The following is a 20,275-nucleotide window of genomic DNA, read 5'->3' on the forward strand; positions in this document are numbered from 1 at the left end:
GTAATGGGGATGAGAGATGAAAATTGGCCACCAGGTTGTAAAGCATTTTATATATTTGTGTGAAGAGTGTTAAGTTAACCTTGTAGGCAATGGATAGTAATAGAAGACTTGCAAGCAGGTAACTGTCATAGTCTAAGTTGATGTCCTAAGAAAGATGGATTTGGTAGTGATGTCTACACCACCTATAAGTGAAGAATGGGTTTGTACATACCAATTCAAAAATTTGATCTATTTTAGTAAGCATTGCAGATACATGAGAAGATGTCTATTCTTTAGTGATAGGGTATAACAGTTTATAAATATCAGTTGTCAAGATGATTGAGTCTTATTCATACTATCTGTTTTAATTTATTTTTGTACTTTCATTTACTCAAAGATACTGTTAAGATCCCTGATAGTGATTATATAATTGCTGTGTGTGTGTGTGTGTTTATGTGTGTGTGGAATTGCTATCTGTATATGTGTGTTTCTGTATGTGTGTGTGTGTGTGTGTGTCTGTGTGTGTGTGAAGACAAACGTGAAAAGATGAGAAAGTAATTGTGGTTCAATATCAATCAAAGGAAAACAGGCATGTTTATTTAACTTTTATTTATAAAATAGAAATATTGAAAAGACCATAGGATTAGAGGGGTACAATTCTATACAATTCCCACCACCAAAACTCCATATCTCATACTCTCCCTTGAAAGATTTTCTGTTCTTTACCCCTCTGGGAGTATGGACCCAGGATCATTATGGAGTGCAGAAGATGGAAGGTCTGGCTTCTGTAATTGCTTCTCCATTGAGCATGGACGTTGACAGGTCAATCCATACTCCCAGCCTGTCTCTCTCTTTCTCAAGTGGAGGAAGGCTCTGGGGAGGCAGGGTTCCAGGACATATTAGTGGGGTCCTCTGCCCAGGGAAGTCAGGCTGGCATCATGGTAGCATCTGGAACCTGGTGGCTGAAAAAGAGTTAACATATAAAGCCATACAAATTGTTGAATAATCATGAACTTAAAGGCAATAATATTACAGATGAAGGTTTGGGGTCTCCATTTTGGAAAAAGCTAGTATGTCTACTTTAGGTATATTCCAAAGGGTCCGTAACTTTACTAGTTTTTGCCTGAGTCTAACAGCTAACATGTAGGTGGACCCAAGGTATTGTCTGGGGAGATGGTGTCATAGTTGGGAAAAGGACTGGAAAGCTGGATAAGGGAAAAGAGTAGCTCCTAAATATGGGAAAAGTATATAAATATTGTTAGCTATAAACCCCATCAATTTGATCTGAGGCCCATATTCAGCAAAGGAGCCTATGTAAACTCTGCATCCCCATAGGTCTGAGCTTGCATGTTGTGGTCATGGCTAGGAAAATTCCAGGCTGCACTAATTTCAGGACAAAAGTGCACAATAGTTTGCAGTGAGTCAATAAATGCAGCAAGCAAGTAGAAAGACCTAAAAAAAGACACCATAAATTACCTAATCAAATAGTTTCTACTTAGACCTAAATACCCTCCTCACCTACTTCCTATTTCACCTCTCTCAATCACTCCAAAGCTAACCTTGTCAGACAAAGTAAGGACTACTGTCGTTAAGGTTCAGGGACGCCAGCTGGCCAGGCTAGCTTCGCGGCGGTAGACAGAGACAGAGACTCAGGGATACACGGCTGGGCTGAGAAGCTGCAGTTGAATCTTTATTCATGAGCGGGCAAATCACCACACCATGTGCTTCCCCAACATTCTCCCTCAGCGGCTGCTGCTGGGACTCTGGACATCTGTAGGGGTTCTTTTGGGCGGGGACAAGCGGGGACAAGCGGGCCCCGTGAAACTAGCAGGGCTAAACCACAATCTTCCAGAGGTGGGGAGAAGAGGACCAAAGCAATATGAAACATACCAACAACTCCTCCTTTTCTTTTTAACTAAATGACCACAGTATCAGGGGTGTGGGATGAACAGAAACCTGTATCACACAGGCATTTTCAAAAAAGAAACTGGCACAAACATGGAGGAATATGTAAGACAAGAACCAGTGTGCTGCCAAGGGAAGGCCTGAGGGGAACTCTTTTTTGCCTCTGGGGAGCGTTACTTGCCACGACGGGAATTTTTTTTCTGTGGGCATTACCTAGCATGGGGGGGGGGGGGGTATGGATTAGAATCCCAAGGCAGCTGGCTGCAGTCAGTCTTTGAGAAACCCAGCAGCATAAAGGGAAGCTGCAAAGTGTCCAAGAGGTGTACCAGTTGAGTCCGATAGAAATGCCAGTCCAAAGCAGATGTCCACAGAAGAATGCCAGGGGTTGGAACATTGTATGAGGAAGGTTAGCTGCTGGAATTCTGCTTTTCTGTAGAGAGCTTGACAGCTGCAATTTACTTACTATGTAACAAAACTTGTAGCAGGTTAGAAGTTTACCACAATTGATAACTCTATTACAATTGGAAGACCCTTCCAGCACAATTCCAAGGCTGTTTAAAGTTCAAACAATAGAATGTGGAAAGGCAAACATAAGAACCATAGAAAGAAAAAATCCTCAGGCATGAGAATCATTAGCATAATCATAGCACAATCTAACGTTTCTAATTGAGAAGGAATTTGAGACTTTTACATATCAACAACGTCTTTTTAACCTTTTGTTACACCCATTCAAGATGGAGACAAACCCTAGGTGTGCGCAGCTTTTTCTTTTTCTTTTTAGACTAACTTAGTTAAAATATATTTATTTTTAACTAATTTTTTTTATTTTTTATTTAAGAAAGGATTAGTGAACAAAAACATAAGGTAAGAGGGGTACAACTCCACACAATTCCCACCACCCAATCCCCATAACCCACCCCCTCCCATGGTAGCTTTCCCATTCTCTAGCCCTCTGGGAGCATGGACCCAGGGTCGTTGAGGGTTGCAGAAGGTAGAAGGTCTGGCTTCTGTAATTGCTTCCCCACTGAACATGGGCGTTGACTGGTCGGTCCATACCAGTCCATACCAGTCTGCCTCTCTCTTTCACTAGTAAGGTGTGTCTCTGGGGAAGCTGAGCTCCAGGACACATTGGTGGGGTCTTCAATCCAGGGAAGCCTGGCCAGCATCCTGGTGGCATCTGGAACCTGGTGATTGAAAAGAGAGTTAACATATGAAGCCAAACAATTTGTTGAGCAATCATGGATCCCAAGCTTGGAATAGTGGAGAGGAAGTGTTAGGGAGGTACTCACTGCAAACTCTAGTGTACTTCTGCTTTCAGGTATATATTTTGCAGTAGTTTATGGATACGTGTGCACATAAGCTCTCTCTCACAGAAACTGATGTATATCTAGGTTATGGGACTTTGTTAGAAAGTGAACCACCTGAGATGAAGTTAGAGTGTACTATAAAAGGAAAGGTCTCACCCGAGAAATGAAGCTGAAGGGTTGTCATTCCACACGTGAAGTCTCTGGATACAGTCTGAGGTGAAGCATGTTGAGGTGGCAATCGTTGCTTTGGTTAGGTTGTGATCGGCGGATGCAATATTATTTGGTTTGGATTGGGAGATGCATATGGGAAAGTGGGCCCTATCCAAGGGTTCCAGGACTGGGGGAAGTAGGGGCTCTATAGTGAAGATGTGAGGTTCCTGCTGTCTTAGGGTTCAAAAAGGCAATCGATAGTTAATATTATCATCACATTATTTGTTAATTGGGTTAACTTTGAAAAGTCCCTTTGTTATGGTTTGCTGTACAATACCCGGTATCTTGTATATAGCTGTGCTATTGGATGCTTCTAATCTACTTGGTCTAGGCTTTTGAGAGAGTCCGCATATCAAATACATAGCCTATATATTAAAAAGATTCAGTTTGTCTTTTGAGAAACTTTGAGACATACAATTGATTTCCCCCTCTCATATTAATTAACTACTAATTTATAAGTCTACATTTTGCTAGGAGTGTACATAAACACCATTCCCACCACCAAAGGACTGTGACCCATCCCTCCCGCCCACTCCCACCCCCCACTGGCCTAGGAAGCTACATGTCTACCCCTCACCACTGGGTTTTTACTTTGGTGCCCTACTTATAATTTGATCAGGTCCTGCTTTTAGTTTCCCTTTCAGAAGTCAGCTTCTGTTGATGAGTGGGAGCATCCCATACTCATCTTTATCTTTCTGACTTAGCTCACTTAACATAATTCCTTCTAGCTCTGTCCAAGATGGGTCAGAGAAGGTGGGTTCATTGTTCTTGATAGCTGCATAGTATTCCATTGTGTATATATACCACAGCTTTGTCAGCCACTCATCTGTTGTTGGGCACCTGGGTTGCTTCCAGGTTCTAGCTATTATGAATTGTGCTGCTATGAATATAGGAGTACACACCTCTTTTTTGTTGGGTGTTATGGAGTCCTTGGGGTATAACCCCAGGAGAGGAATTACTGGGTCATATGGAAGGTCCATGTCTAGCCTTCTGAGAGTTTTCCAGACTGCTCTCCACAGAGGCTGTACCAATTTACATTCCCACCAGCAATGTAAAAGGGTTCCTCTGTCCCCACATCCTCTCCAGCATTTGTTGCTGCTGTCCTTTTTGATGTATGCCATTCTTACAGGAGTGAGGTGGTATCTTAGTGTTGTCTTAATTTGCATTTCTCTGACAATCAGTGACCTAGAGCAGTTTTTCATATGTTTGTTAGCCTTTTGGATCTCCTCTGTGGTGAATGTTTTGTTCATTTCCTCTGCCCATTTTTGGATGGGGTCATTTGCTTTTTTGCGGCTAAGTTTGCTGAGCTCTTTATATATTTTGGTGATTAGTTTCTTGTCTGATGTCTGGCATGTGAAGATCTTCTCCCATTCTGTGAGGGGTCTCTCTGCTTGTTTAATAGTTTCTTTGGATGTGCAGAAGCTTTTCAATTTGATGTAGTCCCATTGGTTAGTTTCTGCTTTAGTCTTCCTTGCAATTGGGTTTGATTCATCAAAGATGTCCTTGAGGTGTATGTGGGAAAGTGTTTTACCAATGTTTTCCTCTAAGTATTTGATTGTTTCTGGTCTGACATCTAGGTCTTTGATCCATTTGGAGTTGATTTTTGTTTCTGGTGAGATAAAGTGGTTCAATTTCACTCTTCTGCATGTTTCAACCCAGTTTTCCCAGCACCATTTATTGAAGAGAGCCTCCTTTTTCCATTTAATCCTTTGGGCCCCCTTATCAAAGATTAGATGCCCATAGGTGTTGGGATTTACTTCTGGGCTTTCAATTCTGTTCCACTGGTCTGTGTGCCTATTTTTGTTCCAGTACCATGCTGTTTTGATGATGATGGCTTTATAATATAGTTTCAGGTCTGGGAGTGTGATGCCTCCATTTCTGTTTCTTTTCCTTAAGATGGTTTTGGCAATTCTAGGTGTTTTCAGGTTCCAGATAAATGATTGTAGTGTTTGTTCTATTCTCTTAAAGAAGCTTGGTGGAACTTTGATGGGTATTGCATTAAATTTGTATATGGCTCTGGGGAGAATATTCATTTTGATGATATTTATTCTTCCAATCCATGAGCATGGGATATCTTTCCATTTCTTGGTATCAGTTTCTATTTCCTTGAGTAGCGACTCATAGTTTTCAGCATACAAGTCTTTCACTTCTTTGGTCAACTTTATTCCTAGGTATTTGATTGATTTTGCTGAAACAGTAAATGGGAGTGATTTCTGGATGTCTTCTTCAGATTTAGTGTTTGCATTAAGAAATGCCACTGATTTTTGTACATTGATTTTGTAGCCTGATACCTTGCTATATTGCCTAATAACTTCCAGTAATTTTCTACTGGATTCTTTAGGTCTTTCTGTGTATACTATCATATCATCTGCAAATAGTGAGAGCTTGACTTCTTCCCTTCCAATCTGTATTCTTTTGATTTCTTTCTTTTGCCTGATTGCTATGGCAAGAACTTCCAATACTATGTTGAAGAGTAACGGTGACAGTGGACAGCCCTGTCTAGTCCCAGGTCTGAGGGGGAATGCTTTCAGCTTCTGTCCATTGAGTATGATGTTGGCTGTAGGTTTGCTATATATAGACTCCACTATCTTGAGGAATTTCCCATCTATTCCCATTTTTTGTAGAGTTTTGAGCATGAATGGGTGTTGGATTTTGTCAAAGGCTTTCTCTGCATCTATTGAGATAATCATGTGGTTTTTGGCTTTGCTTTTATTGATGTGGTGAATGACATTGATTGACTTATGGATCGTGAACCAGCCTTGCATTCCTGGGATGAATCCCACTTGGTCATGATGAACAATCTTTTTGATGTGTTGCTGTATCCGGTTGGCCAAGATCTTGTTTAATATTTTGGCATCTATGTTCATCAGAGATATTGGTCTGTAGTTTTCCTTTTTTGTTCTGTCCCTATCAGCTTTTGGTATCAGGGTGATGTTGGCTTCATAAAAGGTGGAAGGGAGTATTCCTGTTTCTTCAATCTTATGGAATAGCTTAAGAAGTATGGGTATTAACTGTTTCCTGAAAGTTTTGTAGAATTCGTTTGTGAAGCCATCTGGTCCAGGACTTTTGTTGTTGGGGAGATTCTTAATAACGGTTTCAATTTCTTTGTCTGTGATTGGTGCATTTAGATTTTGTAGTTCTTCTTGGTTCAGTTTTGGAAGGGCATAGGTTTCTAGGAATTGTTCCATTTCTTCCAGATTCTCTAGCTTGGTGGTATATAGTTCTTTATAGAAGTTTCGCAGGATTCTCTGGATTTCTGTGGTGTCAGTTGTGATATCTCCTGCATCGTTTACAATTCTATTAATTTGAGTCTTCTCTCTTTTTTGTTTGGTGAGTCTGGCTAGGGGTTTGTCAATTTTGTTTAATCTTTCAAAGAACCAACATTTGGCTTCATTGATCTTTTGTATGGTTCTTTTATTTTCGATGTTGTTTATTTCTGCTCTAACTTTAGTGATTTCTGTCCTTCTGGTTGCTTTAGGGTTCCTTTGTTCCTCTTCCTCTAAGTCCTTGAGGTGTGTAGTAAGGTCATTCATTTGGGCTTCTTCTTGGTGTTTAATATGTGATTGTATGGCTATAAGTTTCCCTCTCAGTACTACTTTAGCTGTGTCCCAAATATTTTGATAGGTTGTGTCTTCATTTTCATTAGTTTCCAGGAACATTTGTATTTCCTGTTTGAGTGAGTCTCTGACCCAGTGGTTCTTAAGGAGCATGTTGTTTAGTTTCCAAATTCTATGTCTTTTAATAATTTTCCGTTTGTTGTTAAATGTTAGTTTTACTCCACTGTGGTCTGAGAAGATACTTGGGATGATTTCAATGCTCTTGAATTTATTGATGCTGTTTTTGTGGCCTAACATGTGGTCTATCCTTGAGTATGTGTTATGTGGATTTGAAAAGAAGGTGTATTCCAGTTTTTTTGGGTGGAGGAGTCTGAAAATGTCCAAGAGGTCTAGTCTGTCAATCTCTTCATTCAACTCTCTTGTATCTTTATTGGTTCTCTGCTTTGTTGATCTGTCTAAGTGTGAGAGTGGGGTATTGAAGTCTCCCACTATTATTGTATTACTATTGATGTATTTTTGAAATTCTTTCAGTAGATGCTTAATGTATTTAGATGGTCCCTCGTTGGGTGCATAGATGTTAATAATTGTTAAGTCTTCTTGGTTGATTGATCCTCTAATCATTATGTAATGTCCTTGCCTATCTTTTATTACTTTATTTAATTTAAAATCTATCGTGTCTGAGATGAGAATGGCTGTTCCTGCCCTTTTTTGTGGACTGTTAGCCTGTATGATAGTTTTACATCCTTTCACTTTAAGTCTGTGTTTATCTTGTTGTGACAGATGGGATTCTTGCAAGCAGCATATGGTTGGGTTATGTTTTCTCATCCATCCTCCCACCCTGTGCCTTTTGATGGGTGAGTTTAAGCCATTGACATTTATTGATATTATGGAATTAATGTGTTGTAGTGCCATTGTTCTAAAAAACAATTTGTTTACTCTGATATATTGCAAGTATTATAGTGATGTTCTTATTTATAAGAGGTCTTTTAGTACCTCTTTCAGGGCCGGCTTGGTGATGGTTGCCTCCTTTAACTGTTGTTTGTCTAAGAAGGTTTTGATCCCTCCATCTAGCTTGAATGAAAGTCTAGCAGGATATATTATCCTTGGTTGAAACCCTTTTTCATTCAGGGCTCAATAGATATCTTGCCACTCCCTTCTGGCTTTTAGAGTTTGAGTGGAGAAATCTGCAGATAATCTTATGGGTTTTCCCCTGTATGTGACTTTTTGTTTCTCTCTTGCAGCCTTTAGGATCCTTTCTTTATCCTTACTTCTTCTCATTGTGACTATGATGTGTCTTGGTGTTTTTAACTAATTTTTAACTCAGACTTTGAATGTAAGTTAATTTTACCTTTATGAGAACTATGTTGAAAACCTTTTTCATTTAATTCTGTCTGGTAAGAATATAGCCTTAAAGTTACATTTTTAACCTTAAAGTTAATGTTACCAAACTTTAAACATACATAAAAACATGGTCTTTAATACACAAGGAGAGAAACCTTTGTTACGAAGACATGTCATTTTAAACACGAATTTAGATCTGTCTTAGCCGTTCAGGGAGTACATTGTCCAGCGGTGGCCTCTTGAGCAACTTCAGATCCAGGAATTGTAGGTAGCTATCTCTGGATGAATCTCTGCGTATTCTAACTCGTCTGCCTTCAGACCCAAGCTGGAGATCTCGGCCAGGGGGCCCAGTTTCGGCAGGGAGCCCATGGTCTCCAGGCAGTCCGGGATCTGCCCAGACTTCATAGCAGGAGGGTGGGTGGGCCAGCCGTGCAGAAGGCAAGGGCCGAGGTGCCCTGGGGTGGTGGCCAGGATAGGCCATGTCTGCTGCCCTGCTCCCGGCGGCCGAGCAGAGTGGAGGGAGCCCATGCCCAGTGTCCCGCGCCATGCAATGGAAAGCCGGCTCATGTGGGCTGGCGTTGGGCTCTTGCGGGCTGGCGTTGGGCGGAAACCACAGAGTGGTCCAGAGATAAATGTTCCAGAAACAGCAAAACAGTCTTGTGAAGAAAGGGTAGAGGCCTTTGGAGATCTCTTCACAAGCAGAAGAGAAGGCCATAGTGCATACGTAGCCAAATTGTGTTCACTTATCTGAGAGATGCACAGGTCAAGTCCACGTGGGCACCATTTGTCATTAAATTTTGGGCTGGCTTCACAGGCAGGTAACAGAGACGACCAGAGACACACGGCACCAGCAGGCCGGGCTAGCTTCACGGCAGTAGACAGAGACAGAGACTCGGGGTTACACGGCTGGGCCGAGAAGCTGCAGTTGAATCTTTATTCATGAGTGGGCAAACCACCACACCATGTGCTTCCCCATCATTCTCCCTCAGCGGCTGCTGTTGGGACTCTGGACGTCCGTAGGGGTTCTTTTTGGGGTGGGGACAAGCGGGCCCCGTGAAACTAGCAGGGCTAAACCACAATCTTCCAGATGTGGGGGGAAGGGGACCAAACCAATATGAAGAATACCAACAGACTACAAAAGATGGATAAGGGAAAGAGATGGGCATACTTTAATGACAACTTTTTGGTCACTACTAGGCCCCCACATCACCTGGGGCCCTAGTCAGGGATTCCTGGGATTCCCACACAGACCTGATGGGCCTAGACCTCTAACAGATCCCTTTCTCCACTGTCATTCATCATATCCATCAGGAAGAACATAATGGACCCCTTGGTGATCCCCTATAGGACCTTGCCCTCAATGTGGATCAACAATGGTAGGGACTATGTCATTCTCCAAAGGGAGTTTGGGCAACATACTCTACCATTCAAGGAAGATGGGTCCTGAAATAGGCATGTTTTATTATCGTAGTAAGAACTATTATCAGTTAAAGTAAACTTCAAAAGAAAGAATAAGACCAGGTAATAATGTTATTACCTAAAAATCAAAGGTTAACTTATTTAAGATACATAGTAGTCTTTAAAATATATACACTTGGGGTCCGGGTGGTGGTGCACCTGGTTGAGCACACATGTTACAGTGCACATGGACCCAGGTTCATGTCCCCAGTCCCCACCTACAGGAGGAATGCTTTGCAAGTGGTGAAGCAGTGTTTCAGGTGTCTTTCTGTCTCTCCCTATCTATCATCCCCTTCCCTCTAGATTCTGGGCTGTCTCTATCCAGTAAATAAAATAAAGATTATATATATACACACTTAGGAACACAGCTTAAAATGCATAAGGCAATAAGCAGTAGAAGTGAAAAAATTAAAACATCTACAGTTTTAGTTGGACATTTCAGTTTCTCTCAATAATTAATAGATTATGTATAACAAAATCAAGTCAGCAAGGAAAGAAGACTTGACCAGCACTTTTAATCAACTTGACCTAATTGTCATTTATATAGTAATGTGCCAAAAAAAAAAAATCAAAGCAGTCTTTTCAAGTACATAAGAACATTAGCCAAGAAAGAACATATTCTGAGACAAAAACAAATGCCAATAAATTTAAAGGACTGAAGCCATACGATGTATGTTCTCTGAGTACAAAAGAACTTAATTAGAAATCAGTGAAAAGAGATAAATACGGGGGAAAAATAACCAAATACATAAAAACTAAACAAAGTACTCTCCACATATTGAAACAAAGCATAGTGGAACTGAAATTCTTACAGAAGAGTTAGGAGTGGCAAGGGTGTGTTTTCATGCTATCAATCTTCCTTTGACACAAAAGAAGTCAGAAAAAACAAGCATTACACAAATTCAGGTCACAAGATTCCTCAGCTCCACTTTTCAACCCGAGGGATTTAGCCAGTCGTGAGGCAGTGGGGGCTGGAATAATATGAGGCACAAAGATTTCTGTTCCCATTATGAACAGCATGCCTTAGAAAATCTTTTTCAGAGAGCTGGGCAGTGGCTCAGCGGGTTAAGTGCACGTGGCGCAAAGCGCAAGGACCCGCGTGAAGATCCCAGTTCGAGCCCCGGCTCCCCACCTGCAGGTGAGTCGCTTCACAAGTGGTGAAGCAGGTCTGCAGGTATCTGTCTTTCTCTCCCCCTCTCTATCTTCCCCTCCTCTCTCCATTTCTCTCTGTCCTATCCAACAACGACGATATCAATAACAACAACAACAATGAATACAACAATAAAAACAAGGACAATAAAAGGAAATAAATAAATAAATGTTTAAAAAAAATCTTTGTCAGGGGAGTCTGGCGGTAGCACAGTGGTTTAAGCGCAGGCGCCGCAAAGCGCAAGGACCGGATCTCGGTTCAAGCCCCCGGTTCCCCACCTACAAGGTAGTCGCTTCACAAGCAGTGAAGCAGGTCTGCAGGTGTCATCTTTCTCTCCCCCCTCTGTCTTCCCCTCCTCTCTCCATTTCACTCTGTCCTGTCTAAGAATGATGACATCAATAACAAGAATAATAACTACAACAATAAAAAAAACAAGGACAACAAAAGGCAATAAATAAATATTAAAAAAAAAACTTTTTCAAGGATCCAGGTGGTGGTACACATGGTAGAGCACATGCAGTACCATAAACAAGGACCCAGATTCAAGCCTCAGTTCCCACCTGTAGGAGAAAAGCTTCATGAGGGTGAAGAAGTACTGCAAGAGTCTGTCTTTCTCTATCTCTTTCCCCTTTCCTCTCAATTTATCATGGTCTCTATTAAAAACAAAAAAGAAAGGGAAAGGGGCGGGGAATGGCTGCTAAGAGTAGTGGATTCATTATACAGGTACTGAGCCCCAATGGTAAACTTAGTGACAATAAAAATAATTAAATAAATAAATACATTATTATTATTATTTTTATTATTATGTGTGTCCTGCACAAGTAATAATAATGGTCTTATTGTGAGATGCCACAGTTTCAAGGGAACAAAGGGGAAATAGGAAAATAACTTGAATGCAATGAAATCAAAATGTAGCCTATCAACATTTTGAAACTGCAGCAAATGCTAACCTTAGAGAGAACTTTATAACATTAAGTTCTCTATATTAAAATAGCATAGTCAGGGGCTGCAATGGGGCTCACCTATTACAAAGCACACATTCTCATGCATAAGAGTCAGACAGAAACTCAAAAACCAGTGTCAGTAAAAGCAAAGAAGCACTTCTTTGTAAAACTGACAGCAAATCCTCTGGGGCAAGGAAAGGCTGCTTCCCTGAAATGCAGAGGTAACCACCTCTGTTCACACCTTCCTTCAGGACTCAGAAACCAGGAAACATCAGCTCCAAAGGTATGTGTATGGGGGATCTGTGGTGTGTGTATAGGGGGTCTTTCTGAGGATATCTCTATTCCAGCCTCCTACTAGAAGGAGAGCCCACCCAGGAATGGCTCTATGCACACACAGTGCAGCCTTTGATGTCCTTGCTGCAGCAGGAGGCCTAGGGAGGGTGGGAGGGGCAGCCCAGCACACAGGCCCCAGAATCCTGCACTGTCAGGCCTCTGACCAGCCAGCAGAGCTCCTCCCTGCCTCTCTGCCCATTGCTTCATGCCTATCAGGCTGTGGCACATTCCTCGCATTCTAGGATCCAGATACACGCTTAGCCTCTTGTGGGGGCAGCCAGGGCAGAGGAGAAGGGCAGAGAGCAGCTCTTGCTCCTCTTTCTATGACTTGGGCAGCACTGGTCCCCCTGCCACTGGGAATGCCCACCCCATCTGGCCTCTCTTTCTCTGCAGACACACCTTGACCATCTGAGTGAATCTGGGACTGTGGTACAACATCTGCCCTCCACCCCAGAAACAGCAATGAGTCAGCTCCTCATGGTGCATATGCAAACCCCCAGCCACTGACTGTCAGCATCTTGGTCAACAAGATGAATACACCTCAATGGCACCTAATTTTACAAGCCAAAAGGGTTAGGGATACAAGTATGCACAGAGAACAAGTCATGCTAAACCAATTGTTTCTCTGTTTTGGGTAGACAGTGCTTCAGGGGGAGGGAGTTAACATGGTGAGCTGAGCTTTAGAACCCCCTCTGGTTAGATTTCCCCACAAAAAAATAAGATTTAAAAAATTAGGGACTCCCACCTGCAGGGGAGTTGCTTCACAGGCGGTGAAGCAGGTCTGCAGGTGTCTATCTTTCTCTCCTCCTCTCTGTCTTCCCTTTCTCTCTCCATTTCTCTCTGTCCTATCCAACAACAACAACAATAATAACTACAACAATAAAACAACAAGGGCAACAAAAGGGAATAAATAAATAAAATAAATATTAAAAAAATAGGGACTGAATGAAAATAAGGTCAGAAAGATTTATGGGTGATTTAAAGACCACTGATAAATTGCCTAGCACTTCCCTGGATAGTATTCTCAGCAGGTTCCTAGTCTCTGCCCTCATTCCAATCAAGAGCTAAATTTAATAAAGTCTTGGATGAGGGTGCAAATTCACTCTGCCTTATGATATTGAGTGAGTGCCTACTGGGTATTGGGCACTAGAAATGCTGTCCTCACAGGACCCACAATTAACTGACGACTAAGAGGTCAATCACATCCTCATGAAAATGACTGTCCAATAAGAGCTATGGCAGCAAGGGAGGGAAGTGTTAAAAGATCACATTGAACGGGGAGTTTCATCTATTAGGAAATCAATGAAAGCTTCTGGACAAGTGACTCAATCTCTTATCTGACAGATTAGTGAATGTTAGGCAGAGATGAGGGGGAAAGAATACCAGTGAAGGGGACAAGTACTCCCTCAGAGACTTTGTGCCAAGAGAGTTTACGGTCAGTTCAAGACAATGAGGGACCAGACAGTGGATCACCTGGTTAAATGCACATAGTACTAAGCACAAGGACCCATGCAAGAATCTGGGTTGAAGGCCCCTCCACCCCACTGCAGGAGGGACACTTTATGAGCAGTGAAGTAGGTCTGAATGCAGGTGTCTAGCTTCCTCTCTCCCTCTATATCTTCCCTCTCAATTTCTCTCTATATTAGCCAATAAAATGGGGGGAATGGCTTCCAGGAGCAGTGGATTCATAGTTCTGGCACCCACTGAACCCAAGCAATAACCCTGGAGAAAAAAAATGAAAGACCAGAGAGCAGAATAAAAGCATGGGGGATGCAGAACATTTTTATTATTTCACTCACAGCTCTGTCTCCAGTGCCCAGAACATAGTAGCTGCCAAGAAATATTGAATAAATGAATGAATGCCAAACAAATGAAGCTGGTTGAGTTATACCTATGTTAATAACAGCACAATTTGTAGTAGCCCAAACCTAGAAGCAGCCCAGGTGTCAAAAAACAGATGAGTGGCTAAGTTCTTGTATATAGACACAATGGAATACTACTCAGCTATTGAGAATGATGAATTACCTCATCTTGAATGGAACTTGAAAAAACCATGTTCAGTGAGTTAAGCCAAAAAGTGAAGGATCAATATGAGATGATCTCACTCATTGACAGAAGTTGAGAAGTAAGAACAGAAAGTGGAAACACAATACAGAACTTGGACTAGGTTTGGTATATTGCACCAAATTAAAAGACTCTGGGATGGGGAGAGGCTTTTAGGTCCTAGTGCATGATGGTGGAGGAGGACATAGGCTGGGGGTGAAAATATTTTACAGAAAACTGAGAAGTATTACACATGTGCCAATAATAGGGCACACCTAGTATTTACTGTAAATCATTAATCTCTCAATTTTTTAAAAAAAAGAATTAGAACAGTGAAATTGTGTGGAATGTTAAGTGAATAGATACTGTAAACAAATTCTCTTCTTTATAGACATAGCTTGATGGTGCAGTGACTAGACCATAGAGGACAGTGATGAAGTCATCTTTTCTCTTCACTTTGGACGGAGCTTGAAGGAACCAGGTTAACTGAGATAAGCCCAAAAGAAAATGGTGCATAATGAATTATCTCACTCATAGGCAGAACTTAAGAAACAAAGACATAAAGGGAATACACAGAGTAACACTTGGCCTAAATTTGGTGTATTGCACCAAAGCAAAGGACTGTGGAGAAGGAGGGGAAGAGAGGAAGTTGGGGAAAGAGGGACTTTGGAGTCCTGATACATGATGGTGGAAAATGACTGAAGTTGAGGAGAGTGTTTTTGCAGATGACACCTACCACAAGGAGATAAGAAATTGTGTCAACAACTGTATCAAAAGTCATTAGCAATAAAATCATATAAGAAAAATTAATTTCTTCATGGAAGCCACTCAAACTAAGTTGAGGCACTTCAAAGAGGAAAGAAAAGAGAATCGAGATTATTTAGGAGACATAAACGAGTCCTGGGAACAAACAGATCAATATCATTGATAATGAGCAATAGAATGTATATAGTTAAATAGAATCAGAATTCACCATTATCTTCAAAACCTTCATGAAAATGACACAGAAATATTATGTGCAAATGAAATAAGTGTAAAATTATTAACTCAAAAAAAAAAAACCCACTCAAAAACATAGTAAGTATGGGCGGAGTGGGGGGGTGTGTGGCCAAAACCAATACACATCAGAAACACACTAGTATTTTAGTAATTCTTATGCTCCAGCATGGCTTATTCATAAACAAGAACAACAAACACTAATGCAGTTTAGGCCACAATGAGAAGAAAACAAGAAGAGCAAATCCCACTGTAGTCTGAGTCAGTTGATAGAACCATGCAATCAACTCTAGCTGACAGATATTAAAAGAGACATTCACTGACTCCCTGAGAAAAGTGGAGCTAGTACCACAGCAAAGCAAGTCAGTACACAAGGGAATGCCATAAGTTGACAGGGCACACTTAGCAAACAGTAGAAAACTTAGAGGACTTGTCACATTCAATTGTTTTTACAGGTACTCATGAATTGCACTTTTATGAGCTTAGAGAGCCTATTCCAGGGTGGATGTTACAGGAACAAAGATTTCCACTCAGTGGTGGTGATAGAGTCTTAAAAGTCAGTCTGTTTTAAAATAGAAGTTCTCTACAAGCCTGGAAAGTTCTTTAAGCAGAATAAAAACTTGAAGGTAGAGAGAAGGTCAGGAAACACAGGACATGTAGTTCTGGCTGCTATGAAACTAAAGTTGATCCTTAAAGATACATAGAAACTCACAAGCATTTTAAGGAGTAGTAACGGGACATACAGTATATGGATATACAGTAATGAGATACAAAGTAAAGAGTTCTACATTTCAAGGGTATCTAAATGTGATGGAAACCTTTGAAATATAAGAGCAAAGTGGAATATAATAAACTCTTACTCATTCAGAAAATATGCATTTATCACCTGCCTTATGTAAGGCATTATTCTAGTTCGCAGGAAATTAATGAACAAAGGAGATGACATCCTTGCCCTCAAGAATGTGGTAGTCCATGTTCAAGAAGGTGACTCAATGGGTAAAGGGTAGGACTTGCACACATGAAACTCCAGATTTGACCCCCAGTACTGCATCTACTATAGGATTGCTTTAGTCTCTGACTCACTCTATCTTTCTCTGTCTCTCTCTCTGCCCCTTTCTCACTCCAGAAAATAAATAAATCTTTTTAAATTATATATAAACTATAGGGGCCGAATGATGGCACACCTGGTTGAGTGAGGGCACATGTTACAGTGCTCAAGGACCCAGGTTCACGTTCCCAGTCCCCACTTGCAGAGGGAAAGCTTCACAAGTGATGGAGCAGGGATGCACGTGTCTATCTCTTTCCATCTCTATCTCCCCCTTCCCTCTCAATTTCTGGCTGTCTCTATCTAATAAACAAATAAAGATAAAAAGAAAGAAGGAAATGAATTAAAATTTAAAAATATATAAACTATAAGTATGATTATAGAAAGCAGTCTTTAAATAAATCACTATCTATTTAAGTAAATAAATAGATAGTGAAAATCATAAAGGGAGAAAGGAAGAAAGAAAAAAGAAAGGTATTTTGCAAGGAAAAAACAGTATTGGGGTGATAGCATAATTCCTATGCAAAAGAAGTTTGAGGTTCTAAGTTCAGTCCCCAGCACCACTGCACAAACATAAGCCAGAGCTCACAAGTTCTCTCACAAAAACAAAATAATAGTAAAATTAAATCACCAAGATAGAGGAAGTGTAATTTTTATTACAACTTAGAGCTATGTGATCATTGAAAAAGCAACAACTGAGCAAATAATTTGAGTATATGTGAGTGGAATCAATGCATATCTAGGAGGAAACCACTCCAAAATGGGGGGGGGGGGAATTAAGAGCAAAGGCCCTAGGGCAAAAGTATGCCTAACGTGATTGAAAAGATTGAGGCTGGAAAGTGTTGCGTGAACAAAGCAAACCAGGGTGAGGGATTGATAAAGGAGTAATTGGAAAGTAATCAGCAAAGAAACCATTTACAAAGGTGTGGGCAAAGTTGAAGTAGATCAGAAATCTTTCTTGGGATAGAAGAAAGAGTGGGTATGCAGGTGCGTAGATTTGAAGAGACAAAGGAGAATATCCAGGAAAGAGGGTATAATGAAAAGACACCATAAAGTTCATAATAAAATAATGTCTACTTAGACTTAGATACCCTCCTCACCTACTTCCTATTATACTTCCCTCACTCATTCCAAAGCTAACCTTCTCAAAGTAAGGACTGCAAAAGCTGAATAAGGGTAAGAGACTGGCATACTTTAATGATGACTCTAGTTACCATCAGGCCACCCATCAGCTGAGACCCTAGTCAGGGAGTCCTGAGATTCCCGAACAGACATAATAGGCCTAGACCTCGAATAGATCCCTCTCTTCATTGTTATAGGTCATCTCTATCAGAAACAACACAATAGACCCTTTTGTGGGCCCCCATAGGACCTTGCCCACAATGTGGATCAACAATGGTAGAGAATGTTCCATCCTACGAAGGAAGGCTGGACAACATGCTCTATGTTGCACCTGAGGAAGATGGGTCCTGAAATTGGGGCAGCTTGGAACATTCCTACTCATGACCACAGAATGTGAGCTCAGATCTATAGAGATGCCTAGCTCACATAGGCTCCTAAGCTGAATATGGGCCCCAGATCACATCAAATTGATGGGATTTAGTCAACAGTATTTATACACCTTTCCCATATTTGGGAGCTACTCTCTTCCCTGATCCAACTTTCTGGTCCTTTTCCCAGCCATGATATTGTCTCCCCAGACAATAACTTGTATCCACCTGCATATCAGATGTCAGTCTCAGAAAAAAAAAAAAAAGATAAGAAAAAGACAAAAAGAAAGAAAAACTACTATAGTCATGGGCTCTTTGGGAATATAACTAAAATAGGACTACTATCTACAAAATAGAGACCCCCAAATCTTCATCTGCAATATTCTAGCCTTTAGGTTTATGATTAGTCAACAATTTGTTTGGCTCTATATGTTAACTCTTTTTAGCCACTAGGTTCCAAATACTAACATGATGCCAACTGGACTTCCCTGGGCAGACAACCTCACCAATGTGTCCTGGAGCTCCATTTCCCCAGAGGCCCTCCCCACTAGGGAAAGAGAGAGACAGGCTGGGAGTATGGATTGACCTGTCAATGCCCATGTTCAGTGGGGAAGCAATTACAGAAGCCAGACCTTCCACCTTCTATACACCATAATGACCTTGGGTCCATACTCCCAGAGGTATAAAGAATAGGAAAGCTATCAAGGGAAGGCATGGGATATGAAGTTCTGGTGGTGGAAATTGTGTGGAGTTTTACCCTTCTTATGCTATGTTTTTTGTCAATGTTTCCTTTTTATAGATAAAATTTTTTTAAAAAGTGTCAGTGAGATGTGCGGTTTTGTAAAGAGATCATTTTAAGAAAGATGGCTTTTATTCTAAGTGAAATGTGGAGCCAGCTCTGAATTTGCACAAATGACTAATATGATTCACTCTAGAGCTGATATCATCTGGCCGTTCTACAGAAATAGGCCATAGATGAGGAAAGGGCAGGGGTGAGTTATGGTGGTAGTAATGTTCTGATTCTGTTTATATGCAAATAGACCCAATAGGATTTCTGAATGGGCTAAGTGTAAGGTGAGAGAGAAAGAGAAGCACCAAGAATGACTAATGTTTTGGCATGCCCACCTAGAAAGACGAAGTTGCCTTTTTAGCTGAAATGGAAGAAACCACATGTGGAGTAAATCAGTTGAGTGGATGGTGGACAAATAACATTTGTTGTCCAAGTAGAAATAATGAGTAGAAAGTTGGATGCACTAATTTAGATTTCAGAGGAAAAAAAGATTTTTAACCAAAAATGTGAATTTGAAAATCATCAACAGAGAAACATATTGGGAATATGTGAAGGGAGAAATAGCTCCAAATTGGAAAGGAAAGAAAGAAAACATCTAGGTTTTGGGACTTTGTTAGAAAGTGAACCACCTGAGATGGAATTAGAGTATACTATGAAAGGAAAGGTCTCACCCGAGAAATGAAGCTGAAGGGTTGTCATTTCACACGTGAAGTCTCTGGACACAGTCTGAGGTGAAGCATGTTGAGGTGGCAATCGTTGCGTTGGTTAGGTTGTGATTGGCAGATGCAATATTATTTGATATGGATTGGGAGAGGCATACGGGAAAGTGGGCCCTATCCAAGGGTTCCAGGACTGGGGGAAGTAGAGGCTCTATAGTGGAGATGTGAGGTTCCTGCTGTCTTAGGGTTCAAAAAGACAATCGATAGTTAATGTTATCATCACATTATTTGGTAATTGGGTTAAGTTTGAAAAGTCCTTTGTTAATTAATCCTTTCTTAAATAAAAAGAAAAAAATTTAGTAAGAAAATATTGATAAAATACTATTGTAATATTTTGTATAGATTTATGTATATAGAAAATAAGTATGTAGAAAAATATTATTTCATTAAAAGTTTATCTCTCATAAAAAAAAGAAAGAAAACATCATAGAAAAGGTAGTATAGGGGCTAGGGAGATAGCACAAAGTTTATGTAAAGAGACTCTCATTCCTGAGGCTCCCAGGTCACAGCATCATGAACAAAAAGTGGTCTCTCTCTGTATATCTCCCTCTCATTAAATTAATTGATTAATTAGACATAATAATTTTAAAAAGAAAAGGTAGCATATATCTTGAAGGACGAAGTTTTTACAGTAGAGATAAATGAGAAAAGCATTTCAGGATGCAGGAAAGCTATTAAATGGTTGAAATGGGGAATTGCAGGCAAGATTGGGAAAGGCACTGAAGAGTTGGGAGAATCTGGAATCTTGCTGTTAAGGGAAATTAGAGGCAAAAAAAATCAGAAGGGGGTTCCTCACTTCTAATTCATTTATGAATATGTTATTTTTATATTTTAAGACCTATATAATCTACTCAGTGTTACATGTTATTTCCAAAGAGGAGAAAGTACTGGTGGTGGAGCAACTGGTTGAGCACACATATTACAATATGCAAAGACCCAGGTTCAAGCCCCATCCCCACCTGCAGAAGGAAAGCTTTGCAAGTGGTCAGGCAGTGTTGCAGTTGTCTT

General features: G+C 40.7%; 1 long non-coding RNA gene across 1 annotated transcript in view; it reads right to left on the minus strand.

The window, feature by feature from the left end:
- Nucleotides 1-569: 569 nt before the first annotated feature.
- LOC132536938 (uncharacterized) overlaps nt 570-20,275 on the minus strand; it is a 28,059-nt gene continuing 8,353 nt past the window's right edge. Inside the window, exon 2 of the long non-coding RNA XR_009548466.1 lies at nt 570-941. This is a non-coding gene — a long non-coding RNA (uncharacterized LOC132536938). The remainder of the gene's footprint in view (nt 942-20,275) is intronic.

This window comes from Erinaceus europaeus, chromosome 2 (genome assembly GCF_950295315.1).
Source record: "Erinaceus europaeus chromosome 2, mEriEur2.1, whole genome shotgun sequence".
Lineage (NCBI taxonomy): Eukaryota > Metazoa > Chordata > Mammalia > Eulipotyphla > Erinaceidae > Erinaceus > Erinaceus europaeus.